This window comes from Falco cherrug, chromosome 4 (assembly GCF_023634085.1).
Source record: "Falco cherrug isolate bFalChe1 chromosome 4, bFalChe1.pri, whole genome shotgun sequence".
NCBI classification, from domain to species: Eukaryota; Metazoa; Chordata; class Aves; order Falconiformes; family Falconidae; genus Falco; species Falco cherrug.
In genome coordinates this window covers 67,704,189-67,718,211 of record NC_073700.1, presented here as the reverse complement: position 1 = coordinate 67,718,211, position 14,023 = coordinate 67,704,189, and positions in this window count along the sequence as shown.

Genomic DNA, 14,023 nt, shown 5'->3' with positions numbered 1-14,023 from the left:
TTTTCTAGAAAATGTTAGGAGGCCCATAGAGGTGCTTTCTGCAGTCAGGTGTGAACCTCCTAAGCACCTCATAACCTCACTTCAGTGTCAGGTTCCATTTCTGTCTCTGCCTGTCATTCCCAAGGCTCCTGTTGTCGCTGCCTTTAGCAGCAACAGTCAAATCCTTCATATGTTATCTTCTGCAGCCCTACACAGATCCACCAGCACCTGGGGCAGAGGCAGACCCTGCACCCCGGGAGCTTGCCATGGAGCTGGCTCCTGTGCCTAGCTCAGCTCAAGTTACCTCTCTGCAGAAAAGCAGCTTGGATTTGTATGACCCAAGAGTAGAGCATCAGAGCCTAGAGCTCTTCAGCTGAGCTCATCTCTTTTAGCTCCATTTAAGAGCAATGGGGAAGGAGAGGTGCCCATATAGTATAATTCAACTAATCTCATTTATGCATCTGCTTTAGGATGGAATGCATTGTGCCCTAGATTCACTGACTCCAGATACTCTGATTGTGGTGACCACTTCAGATAAAGGTGTCTACAAGACTGCCAGAGGAACCCCACCCTATGAAACAAGTTGCTCTGAAAGTGTGTGGTTAACTCAGCAATCTCCTGAGACAGGTGGTTTTTTTCTGCTTGACTTTACGTGAGCTCAAAGCAGATCGATAAGGTTGATAATAAATTGAAATATATCCTTAAATAAGAATACTCATGAAACACATGGCACCATTTTGAACTAAACTGGTGCATATTCTTACGTAGATATGTGATGATATGTTTGATCTGTTCATTATGACAACCAATAAGACTGAAGTAATCTTTTGCAATTAGCAAAAATGTACTTGAGACATGTAAAAGACTTCTCTTTTCTAAGACTGTCACAGTATCAATAAATCTGTCAATGTAGTCAATGTTCAAAATTAACCAAGAATTTTCTCATGTTGTTTTTTCCTTTCTTCATTATTTTTTAAACTTTCTCATTTGCTCTGGAACAGTTCACCCCCCGCACATTATTCACAGCTCAAAACTGGAGCCACGTCAGTTATCCCAGAAATGCCACAGTCATCTCTGGGCTGACGCTTCTCTAGCCAGAAGGACAACAAAGAGCAGTCACTGACCATAAATCCCATGCATAGAAAGCAGCTTAGAGAAAAGTCAGGAACTAGAAGATTTTAGAAAATGATAAATGCTTTCTTTACAGGCCACACTGGTGTCACCAGATGTAGTTTCTGGGGACAAATCAAACTAATTCAAGGCTTAGGGAAGAGTGTAGATTTGTTTTCTAAACCAAATCTATTAGTCTGCAAGCTTGCAGAATCTCCCTTACTGTGACAGCTCAGGTCAAATTCAGGTGACTTGGCTATAAAATGAGAATGACGCACCTGATGAAACATATAAAAGATGTTGATGTGTGTGAGCTCCCACTTTGGTGTATTGAGTTCACAGAGCAGTGCACAATAGTGAAGGGATCTGAAAGGGCCATGTTCACACAGTTACACGGATGCCCTTTCAAAGAGCAGGTTGTCAGATGTCTAAAACATGAGAATTGTGCTGAAAGATCAAATTCTGAAAGGCATTTCCATCACCTGAGACCGGCAGGCTGAAGCTGAGCTGCTCTCACCATCCTCTTGTAAACATTGAACACAACCCCCTGTCCAAAGTTCAGCATTTTTCTGCCTTCTGCTCCTCTGCAGACACATAAGCAGTAGGCAGGGCTGTTCCAGTCCTGCAGTCATGGAGGGCAACAGCAGCAAGGCGCAGGGCTGGCAGCAGCATAATGAAAACCTTGACTGCACATTAGAGTTCTTATAAAAACAAGCCTCTGGGGAATAATCTCATTATAGGTTGCTATGGCCTCGTTATCTCACTATATAAACTTATTCCCTAAGTATTACCTCACTGGTTTCTTGTGTGCTGTGAACCTGTTGTTTCTCTCATGGTCTTTTGCCTTATGCTCCAATTATAAGTGTTTTGGGGCAAGAACCATCTTGTGAAGAAGTGTGTCTGGAAGGACCTGCTTTGCAGCAGGGGCTTGGAAGTGCCACTGTATTACAAGCAGAAAACAGCCATCCTGCCCTTCCTGAGAAGTCCTGGGCTCTGGAGGTTCTTGGTCAAACTGTGAAGGGAACTCGAACTGCTGAGGGACCTTGCACACAGGTGTTGGGCGGGGGGGGGGGGGGGGGGGGGGGGGGGGAGGGGGGAAGGGCAACGAAAACAGCATGTGTTTCTGAGCACAAATAGACTCAACCACAGAGATAGAAACAATAATAAATGGATCAAGCTGGTAAGTGGATGTGGCAAAAAGATGAGTGAGGAAAAGCATGAACCTGAGAAAAGGAGAGTCAGCCAGCAGGGATGCTGCCAGGGTCTCAGTGCTATGGATGCGTAGTCTGAGAGTGACAGATCTGCAAGACAGCTCCATCATCAGGTTCCATGACCATAACTAGAGAGACAAGTAGAAATGTGAAGTTTATTTCTGAGGGGAATCTGTCCTATTTTTTTAATCTGCAACAGAAAAAAACACGTCTAAGGTGTTAAAGAAGAGGGGAAGAAGAAGCAGTATGGAAGACAGCCAAAGACACAGTGAGGAACTTGGTGGACGACTGACTCAGATCCCTCCTCAGAGGATTAAGAGGACAGGTTCCCACCCTATGAAAAAAAATGCCATCATCACCATGCCACTGACAGATTTTTGCTTTGATGAATATGATCTAGAAAAATGAGCATTGCCCCAAGGTAGGTTTTCTTCTTCTTCTTTTATCACTAGACACTTCAAATAAACTAAGGCAAAGGGCATAGTCCATAACTCAGTCTATATGGTGGTCTCTGTGCTTGGAAAGATCACTCACTTATCCCCCAGACCAGACCTATAAAAGTAGACAGTCCTTGAGGGCAAGCAGTCCAGGAGACAGTCATCCCGGAAAAGACATTTTTAGGCTACCAAGAATGATGATAAACACACTTACTCAATGCAAGGCTAAACGTGTCTTAATTTTCTCCAGGTTCTAGATAACAGGATAGGTCTTAATTAAAGGGAAAAGTAGACTGAGCCAAAGAGTATGGGGAGCTGATCTGCACACAGCCCGCTGGGCAGAATGAGACCGCCAGTTCACCTGGAGGCACAGCAGGGACGTGGCAGGCACCTGGCAGCAATGACAGCCCAGACTCTCTGCAGCAGTAGGGGCATTCCCTTAATAAATGTGCTCCTCATATGACATACTAGGCCTACCTAAATGACATTTTGGGCAATACATGCACAATCTGGCACGGGCTAGAGCAAATACATACCGGCAGAGAGAATCAGTTAGATCCCAAAGATCCCAAAAGTTTCCCATGAAACTTTTCCAAGCAACCTCATACTGGAGTTCACGGTGGGAGGAAGAGACATGCTAAAAACCAGTGATGGTCCTTCCCCTTAGGACTCCTTACTCAGGGACATCTAGGCTGCAGTAAACTGAGAACTAGCCCATCAAGAGGGAATGGAGGTCATCAGTTCCCGAAGTGGGCTTTTCTTACTTGCTGTCACTGGCCAAGCAAGAAGCTAGAAAAGACTCAAGTGTCAGTGCTAGGGGTACCAAAGAATAGGTTTCCTTTTGAAAGTGTATTTATAATATCAGGCTATTGAAAAGGCCTTGTGGCAGTGAAATCTAAATGTTTCATTAATGAAAGGACAGCAGATGAATAATCACAATAAAAGTGTCTGTTACCATGGGACAGGGAAATAGAAACACAATGGGCACTTGATGAGTGGCGATTAGTCTGGCTCCACAGACTATTTGGGAAAAGGAGGAAAAGAATGGGTTGTATTAAAAGCCAAAGTCAAAAGACACATTTGGGAAGCTTAGGTCAAAGAAATGAAGGATGGCTACACCAAAATGAGAGGCTGTCTCTGTGGATCTATGGTTGAAGTGAAACTCTTAAGTACAAGTCGTGTCTATGAGCCTGTAATTACAGGGTGTCAGCCATCACAGGGATGATACCTCTGAACTCAGATTATGTATACCTCCCACATGGTGCTTTCTGACTCTGTGCAGTTCTTCAGCCTTATTGTTTTCTTAATACATTCGCCAAACCTTTCCCAGATATTCCCAACTCAGAAATCGCTGTGACACTCACTGCCCGAGGGGAATTCAGTAGCTGATGAAGAGCGACTTGCCCCATGTTTAGTCTCATACAGCAGCGTGGCTGGCTGATGGCTTCAGGAGTGTCCGGAGTCCTTCTGAGGTCTCCCTGCATGAAGTGGGACCTCCTGACCTCGTGACAGCCAAGGAAGAAGCAAAGGCAAAGGAGATGGATGTGAAAGTCACACCTGGACCACACATGCTGACACACCTGGGAAAATCCAAGCTAAGGCCATGAATATGGAACTAAAAAATAAATACTGAAGCAAATGTACCTCTTTGGAATGCAGGTGATCATCAGCAGAGTGGGCACAGCCAGGGGACCACAGCTCCAGAAGCTCTGAAGAGCTGTCTTGAGCACAGTGGACACAGCTCAGGGGTTGCACTGCCTCTCATCGGTTTTGTTAGTAATCCCTGCATCAGCCATGGAGCTTCTGCTGAGCTGCAACACTGGCTTTGGAGGAAAAGCCATGGCAATGCAAGGTCTCATTTCAGGGCGTACAGTGCTCCATTGTGGGGATAAGCAAACTGCAGGATGGAAGTAAAAACAAACAGAAAGAGGCAGAACAGGTAATACCATCATTTGATTAAAAAACATGGCTAATTCTATATGGGATTGTAATTAAAGACAACAGAGCCATCATACCTAAAGTGCTATGTAAAAACTACATTGAAAGGAACCCAGGAAGATCATTTGCCTAAGAAAAGGGACAGAGACATTTTATACTACTTCAAAGGAAAGGCACACTGAAGATGTTAGAGCTTTTCCACATATACCAAGTACAGTCAATTCAAGTGAAACTATCCATATTAGCAGCACAGAGAAAATTATCCTTTCTCTCTACAGCAGTAGATTTGTTCAAGATGCTTAGGACTCACTCCCCACCCCCAATGTACATTAGATCATATTTCTCATGATCTTGGGCTAAGACTAGTAGAAAAAGAAGATATCCAGAACAAATATTTCAGTAGATACAGTATAGTGATGTGTAACAGTGGGCCACACTTTATTGGGAATAACTGGTTTGTTGTTTGTTTGTTTTTTTTTAATGGAATTATTACTTCTGAGGGAAGTAAAGTCTAACCAACAAAGCCATTACTGAAATACGCACCAGACACTGATCGATACAGCACTATTACTTTTTTTTTTAATTATTTTATAATTTATAAGATTACAGTACTTATCCAGGCATGGACTACCACCAATACTGGGCTAGAAACTGGCAATATCTGCTCGATGAGAAAAACAAGTTTAGGTGAAGCAAACACAGAAATTTTTTTCCTTTTTTTTTTTTAAAAGCAAAAGAGGATAAAAGATAAGGAGATTCAATCTGAAAATTTTTATTTAACCCCTGATAGAACACTTCATTTCAGAGTATTTAATCCCCAGAAATCTGTTTGTTTCTTTTTTAAGTTCTTGGATTAAAAAAAGTTTCTGATTAAAAGAATAAACATAGTTCTGTTTGAAACATCAAATCAAGAAATTCTTCATCTTGTCTTCTTCACAAGGACATCAGAGTATCAGAAAGAAAACTTTCTCCAAGAACAGAAATACTTCTTAATTATTTTACCTGATCTAAATTCATCAAACCTTTCATATCTCTAAACCCCATCTTTAGAACAAATGTCCTGTATGTAAAGAAAAAAAAAGTCATTCTAGTTGATCCTTTCTGACATCCTGTCTAACAGAAAACTGATAAATAGGATTTACTCTATAAAAAACTCATGTCAGAGAAGCTATAGACATACCTAACAGAAGAGATGGGACAACAAAGTTGTGAGAATACCCTGGAGGGAAAGGCATCCACAGGAGAGAACACGGGCTGCAGACAGCAGTAGCAGCCTGGGAGCCACCCGAGGTGTGAATCCCCCCATGCTGGGTGACTTGCAGGCAAAACCTTTCTTCTCAGTGCCAGAGAGCAGATAGCATGAGCTTGGCAGCAGCTGTGTTGCCTGCAGAGGTACCAGAGGTGATAGCTGTGTTGGGCTGGGAAAACTGGTGCTCAGCTTTTGGCTTCAGTGCTCTTCAACAGCAGTGGCACTGCTATCTCTGTGCAGGTCCCTGGGAGATGGCTGATTATAAGCAATAAGTCTGGGGTGGCTGTGTGGTTTTGTTTTTGTTGTGTTTGACTGGGAAGGTATAGGGTTAATGTTGCTTTAGAGGGCTCTGGCTAATGCCAGGTTTTATCCAGGGACACATGCTGAGGGAAGCTGATCTCTAGAGCTCAGTGAATTACTTCTGTGGTTTCCTCATCTCCATGTTACGTATGGACCACTCATCCCTGTCCTGAGCCCTTCCTGTTCTCCTCGAAGGTAAGCATGCAGCTCCAGTGCTAGTTCAGCCAAGCCAAGGGAAATGCTGGGACAGGGACAAGCAAGGTTCGCTGCTTCTCCAGGGCTTAGGTGGATCTCCACAGGCTCAAGATCTGATGTTTCATATTACATATGAGTGCTATTTTCATCCTCCTCAGGAAGTCTTTATTCTCAGTCTGCTGGTCGCAGACTCATTCGGAGCAAGGAGTGTAAGCTGATCTCTGAGCTCTCAGTGCCGGCAGTCCTTAATCACATCCCACTCTAAAAGGAACCATCTGATGTCAAGATCTAGATGATAAGAACGTGGGACACATTAGTCATGGAAGAGCTGACATACACAGAGCAACAACAACAAGGAGATTACCTTGATATGGCTACCCTTCTTAGCATATGTGGGTGGACAAGGAGAACGCTTAATACCTAAAACAGACTTAATTCCTTAAGTTTCTGCTAATAAGTGTGCTGCCCTTTGCTATCCAGGGCTTGCAGCAGGTCCATACCATAAAAGCATGAAAAACACAAGAAAGCTGCTGTAAAGTGTGTATAGATCATTGCCCCAACTCACAAGGTCCTCCTTTTCAAACAATTTTGGTTTCATCATTAAAGATAATTGTATTCTTGGTTGTTTGCAAATGAACATTGAGAAACCTGTACTCTATGCCCTTGGAATATACATGTGAAAAGTGTGATAGCTTTTAATTCATTTTAGATAAGCAGTAAAAGTCTTAATCTGGCAAAGTGCTCAGCAACATGTTTGGAGTGAAGCATGTGAGTAATCACAGCAAAATCTATTGGCAGGATGAATTAGGACCAGGTTAATGAGCCTGGCTGTGCCAAGGCAGGACATGTCGCTGGGCAGCTCCACCACCATGATCCAGCCTGGGTTTCCCACTTCACATCACCCTAAGACATAGGTACAGTTCCCTGCATTTGTACCACAGCTAGAGGGGTTTGCTTCCTGGCCCGAAGCCAAAGAAAGCCACAGAATGAGTCCACTAGTGACCCCCTATACTGTGAGCTCAGAAGGTGAGCTTGGATCCAGAGAGCCATATAGACACCTACAGCTGTGCTACGGAGGGGCCACGTGTAGAAAGTCCCTTTCAGCACAAATTAGGTCATAGTCCCCTCTTGCACAGGCAGGGCTCCATTCTCCCATGTACTGCAGTACTTGTGAGGCATTAGCCATCTGCCAGACCCTCTGGATCCACCTTTCTCTATCCCACAGTCCTCTGTGGGCATGTAGCACATTCAATAACATTTCCCACATGACCAAGTTGCCAGAGGTTAAATTCACACTGTTATGCTTGGAGATCCAGCAATATAGATAAGACATTAAAGAATGCATTTTTATACTTTCCTGCATGTGTTTCACTTCAGTCCACAGCACATTGCTTTGCATGCTTCCTATTTGAAAACCATGTCTCCTTTGGAAAGCTGAAGGCATGTCCAGAAGGTAACAAGATCACTGCTGACCATTCAGGTAACTTCTGACACCACATCTGCCCTCCATCGCCTGTGTGCCGATGGGTTCAAAATATCAGTCCTCCCTGTGCATATCACAAATCAATCACAGCCCCTAATTCTAGATATCAGGGCTTCCTTATACCTGGCTTTGGTTGTTATGGAGAACAAGACCAGGGCTTGCAGAGACACCATGTAGGAAATGCCTGGGCTGGCCTGGGCTGGGGCTGATCACCCCAGTAAGAGCGTTGCTGTCCAGCTGGGAGTGGATATGAGACAGCAGCTATGGGATGTGTAGCTACTCTGCACTTGCAGCTGAACACTAAGGGCTAGATTTGGAGACATAAAGATTCTGTAGTGCTAGAAAAGACAAGAAATGTGAGTTAAGGCATCAGTCTGGCCTCAGCTGCAAGGAGAGCATATTAATGATCATTGAGGAAATACCATCCTGCAAAATTCCGTAAGTGCATAATATCCAAGTCATTACTTGCAAGATAAAGCAGATTTCTTTGTGCCAACTGGCGCTGCCTCAGGGAACCGGAGGACTGAACTTCAGGCCAGCTGAGCTAGGCAGTGAAAGCCTGGTTTGGGAGTTCCAGGCAACAGCTCTAATGAAGCAAAGCAAAGCAAAGCAAAGCAGAGGTGGGTGACAGATATGTGGGACTAAGTGATGCAACCTACTTGAGAAAATCCTCTTAAACTACAGGAAGGCACTCCCTGCAAAAAACACTTAATAGAAGGCGACTTGAAGGTGTATACTTTTGCCTACTGTCAGAGGTGTCCTCCCAGTGCCAGCATGGCCTGGAAAAGATGAAGTTTCCTAAGAAATCTTAGAGGTAGGAGGGAAGTGCTACCACTGTGGTAATACTACTGGGGAGGACTTGGCTGTTTCTCCCTTCAAAGAAACTATCAGCTTGGCATAAGCACTTTCGTTTTCGTTTCTCCTAAAGAATCCAATGCACATTGCCCTTCCCTTTTCCCTGGTTGGTGGAAAAGGGACATTTCCCCAGACCTATGCATCAGTCCTGATAACAACACTTTGAAATTCATGAACAAGCCATTACGGCCATAAAATTTGCTCTTCCATCTCCCAAGAATATTTTAAGATGCAAATACTTCAGATAGTCAAAGGTGTCAGGACCCAGAAACCAGCAGGAGCTCTGCAAAATTCAACATGTTCTGCATTTGTAAAAGTTACTTTAAAAGCACAAGGGAAACTGAACCTATCAGAGACCTTGATGCAGATATTCTCTGTACAGGGATCTCAAAGCAAACCGATCCCGTCTTACTCGGCAGGTACCTGAACTGCAGACTTTAGCATATGAAAAGAATCTTGAATTAAACATTGACATTTAAAGTACTTTATTTTAATTTCTTTTTAAGAGGAACTGATTTTGAATGTCTGATCAATAACATTGTGAACACATTTCCACTGACATTTCATTTTTAAATTAAGGTGATTATGTTGCATAAATGATCATAGAAAAATGCATTCGGTGAATGAATTAATGGAAAGCATTAACAAAAATGTTGGCAAAATTTTTACTTACTTTTCCATAAAAAGAAAATATGATAGTGTTTTCCATAAAAGTGTGCTGAAATAAATATTCCCCATCCACCTCTTTTTACTGTGCTCAGTGTCCAGCAACAAATTAACTTAAAAGTACACAAGGTATTCCTCAAATAGACATCAGATTCTTGAAGATCTCAGTAGCCTTCAGCCAGCCTACCAACTTACAGCTTTTAATGCTTTTTTCTAAATCCCCAGATCCTGAATTTATGTAATTACAAAAATTAATTAATTGAGAATATTTGTTTTCTCAGTCCCTCATCTTTTTTCAAAAGCTGGAAACCTTGCAGCTGAAAAGTATGAAAGCAGAAGGCAACAGTAAACAATATGAAAGTTAGCAATGCTAAAAATGTCATGAGTTTTGGGTGCAGCTCCTGATTTCTGCGTGCCTGCCTGGGAATGCCTTCCCTGGCCCTTGACAGGACTTGCTAGGTCAGGGAAACGCACCTAAACTGTGTGAGGCAATATCAAAGTCTTGTCTTCCAAAGTATGGATATATTTTATTTTCAGCTCCAGAAGAAAGCTCCATGGAAGATGGGTTTGCTTTGGCCCTGCAGCTCATTAGGCAGGGATAGGTCTGGACCAAGGCACAAGGATATGATAAATGATACCTGCACACCAGGACCCTGCTCCAGCCCAAAAGCCAGCTGATGTACAAGCTTTTCCCTTTCCACTTCAGTCCTCCTGCAGCTAAACATCTAAAAAGCTGATTTTTGGTCCTCTGAACTACCCAAGAACATCAGGTTATGGGATTATTCTGGTCATGAGTGTGTTTCTTATGTCTCGCTACACACACACAGAGCACAGATGCCTAAATAGCCTCATTCATAACAAGAGCATCACATTTCAAAGACAAGCGAGGTCCAGATGATTTTTTTGAATTCAGTTCCCCTCTGTGTGCCTCTCTCGGGTGCTTATATGAATTAAGCCTCTAATCTTCTGAGCTTTGCCCACCATATGTTATTAGAGCAATTGGTTATGCAGGGATATCTTTGATTTCATTAAAATAACTGGTGGTCAGAAATGTTCTTTTAGGACTCTTACTGAGTGAGATGGGCTGTTCCTTCAGTGTACCTCCTTAACACAAATCCTTCAAAATCTGTAGGTAGGAGATACAGCTGTTCTCCAGCAAACTTCCTTCTCCAAAGCCACCTAGCAGTTAGGGGAAGAACAGCAAGTTGCATGTTATGAAAATGAAATGAAAAATGAGATGGAAAAGCCATGTAAAATGCTCCTGGGGGGGATGCCACATCAGTAGGGCCACTGACCACCCCAAGATCCACCTTTGCCATCTCCCATCACACCCCTCACACTCGCCTGTGCGGGGCAGCTGCTTGCCAGGAGCATGGCCAGACTGATGCTGGGACCATGCTCTGTGCCCCAGCTGGGAGCATGCTTGTGCCCTGGGCTGGGGACAAGCACTTTAGCCAACAAACAGCTTTGCCTGACCAGGAGTAAAAAGGATTTAGTAAACAGAGTTTTGAAGAAACTGTGATGCTGCTCTTTGTTCCACAAAGTTTATAGTTCCTCACCTCTGGCCCCGTTTAATGCTATAACTACTCTCCTAAATTTCTCTTTATTTAACATCACCCAGCCTGTCTCCTTTTGTTACCATTTATTTAACTAAAACAGGCAGAGGCTGATACTGAAGGCAGGCATGGAGCCAGCATGTTAAAACCTGCTTTTAATTTAAGGTTCTGGGGCTAGTTTCCTAGCCATTACCACATTTCAGAGAAAATGAATTTTCTTTCCCTCTGTCAAATGATGGCTGATCTAGATCTAATTAGGGTCAGTTTCACCTAAAGATGAGTCATTTACATTCTGAATATATGGCCCCCAAATTATCGTTTTGGTTCAACATCAGACATGAGCAAACCCATGCATATCTTTTTTAGATGGCACTGAAGATAAAAATCAATGGATTTTCTTCCACAAATACCTTTCCTAGCAAAAAGGTGGCAGCTGGATGAAGAAAAAAAGATACAGTTCAGGATAAGGACAAATAGGATTAAGTGTAATTGCAGAATGTAGTTTTCTGAACTACAGAAAAAGTGGCCTTTTTGAGATTTACTGGGAAAAAAAAAAAGTTTTAAATGTTCAAGCATTTAAAGGCAACTTTTTTTTCAAAAAAAATCTGGTTATGCAGGGCTATAGCTTTTTGTTGGAGTATAATATGAGTGGCCATTGGCATACCAGAATGACTAAAGAAACAAACCAGACTGCAATGGAAGCAACTGGGGGGTGGGGGTGGTGATGGTGTGTGGAGAGAAAAAAAAAAAGAACATTTGTTTAATACAGCACTGTGATTCTTTAGCAGTATTGGCAAATTCTAAACCCAGTTAGGAGAAGAACTCTTCTTGTTAAACATGCCAAAATCACATCCCCTTTTCATCTGGGAGTCATTTGTGTAATCAGTATGCCTTGTAGCAAAACTAAGAGAGCAAAACTCAATAATATGGCATCTTGTAGACTTACTGTGCCAGGAAAGCCCCGAAAACATGATTTCTGTCATCACTTTCATTTATACTCAGCAACTCTCTTTGCCCTCCATTCTCTCCTACTTCCACTTTATGTTTCACTGGATGACCAAGAATTAGCACAGGAGACACATATCTCCTGTCCTCTACTCCAAGACCTGGCCCATTACCAGGATAACACCAAGGCATTCAGCTGAGGCTGACAGAGACTACTGACACATAAACACTTCAGTGTTAGGAAACAATGTTGTCACTGAAATACACTGTGGAAATTAAATCTCATGCATCTTCTTATAAGATGCAAAAATATGTAACATAACCTTGTTATTTTGTGTTTTAAATAACTTTGCCAGAAGAGGAACTATTGTTTTGTCCGGCACTGGTTTCTTTAGAGGAGGTGTTATCAGTAAGTTCACAAGTAAATGCTCATCAGAAGTGCAGATGACACCAACTCTCTGCTGTTCAGTGGGATTAAGCAAAGCAAGACTTCTGCTATCAGCAAGGGGAAGCTGAGTTATTTAGGGCAGCCTGTAAATCAAACACCAGGAGTATCTGGCATTGGTGGGGCTCTGAAGACTACAGATCTTTTCCCCACTGTATTCCCACGGTGGAACAGCTGCAGTGGTATCTTTGCTCAAGTCTGCCAGGTTAAGAGCATCTTTCGTAAGTGAGCTCTTAGGACTGAGATGATTTTTTTTTTCTTTTCCTCCTAAAAAAAGAGCTTATAATCATTACTGCTTGTTTTGGTGGGGATGCAAAGGAGCTACATGAATTGCAAAACTCAGAGATGCAATGGAGCTGTGTGTTTATTTATAAAGAAATAGGGATAGTCCAGGGTTATATTTCCTACATAATTTTCAATCATTACAACTTCCCCATTGTCTGAAGCTTTTTGTTCATTTTAGAACCCAGCAAAATAAGTAGTTTTGTATTTTTGATTATTTCTCTGATCTCAGAAAACCCTGAGATCTGTCACTCATCCCACACAGTCCCTCCCCAGCAAAGCATGAATGACGTACACAACTTGTGTTGAAGACTCCGCAGTGAAACTGTGGGGTGTGCCTAGGTGCAGCTCAGGATCACGTCCCTGCAGGAGTAAACCCATCAGGCCAAAATTGCTTATCCCAAGAGCACAGCGTTTTCAGCTCCTCTGTCTGAACTTTTACCGAACTGTAATAGCAAACCAGCGGAAACAGCTATTTTGATCAAAACTTAAAATGTTCAGCCCCAGATCTGAAAGCTGAAGATGGGCGTTTCCACCTCCTACAGCCGTACGGCAGCAGGAGAAGAGAGCCTGTGTAAGCGCCTAAGTGCCTCAGAGAGCAGCAGTGTGGTTTCCAGTGCAGAGGAAGGGATGCACAGTAGTCTAATTGAAGCCTTGTGAGAGTGAATGGCTGTGGAAATTGTTAAAGTTTTCAGCAGGATGGTTATCTTACTTCAATGAACTGTAAGCAATCGCTGTCTAAACTAGCCTCTGTTAACTTCGCATGCAGTTTCTGTTCACAGCAACTAAACTCCTGCTTGGAGCCTTACCTAATTTGAGTCAACTATACTTCAGTAACAATAATTTCAATGTTATGTCACTACTTACCAGAGAACAAAAAGTTCACCCCATGCTAAACTCATCCCTGGTTCACCACTAAACTCCATGAAGTTATTCCAGCCATGGACTTGGCACAGAAGTAGTTTAAGTTTCCAGTCTAATCCTATTTAGTGCTGTGTCTGATATTCTGTTTCACGTATATTGAGTGATTTTCTCTTTGATCTTGCGAGCTGTTTATTTTCTATCTGCCTTGTATTGTGGTTCTTATTTACAAGCTGCAGCCTGGCATTGTGGTAATTGCACATACACACACCCAGGCATACACAGACGCATAGACCAGATCATTGCTGGACTTGATCAGCTTTTACTTCTAAAAACTTTTCCATCTTCTTTCACAAGTGTTGTCTACCTCAAACAAGCACTGCAGTTTACAGAAACATTGTTAAGAAAGCAGAGATGAGGCCCAGACACTGCATCTTCAGCTAGGGCATGTCTGGGAATACACAGTCAGCTTTCAGACAGTTTTCAACGCGGGTGTGTAAATAGCTTGTCT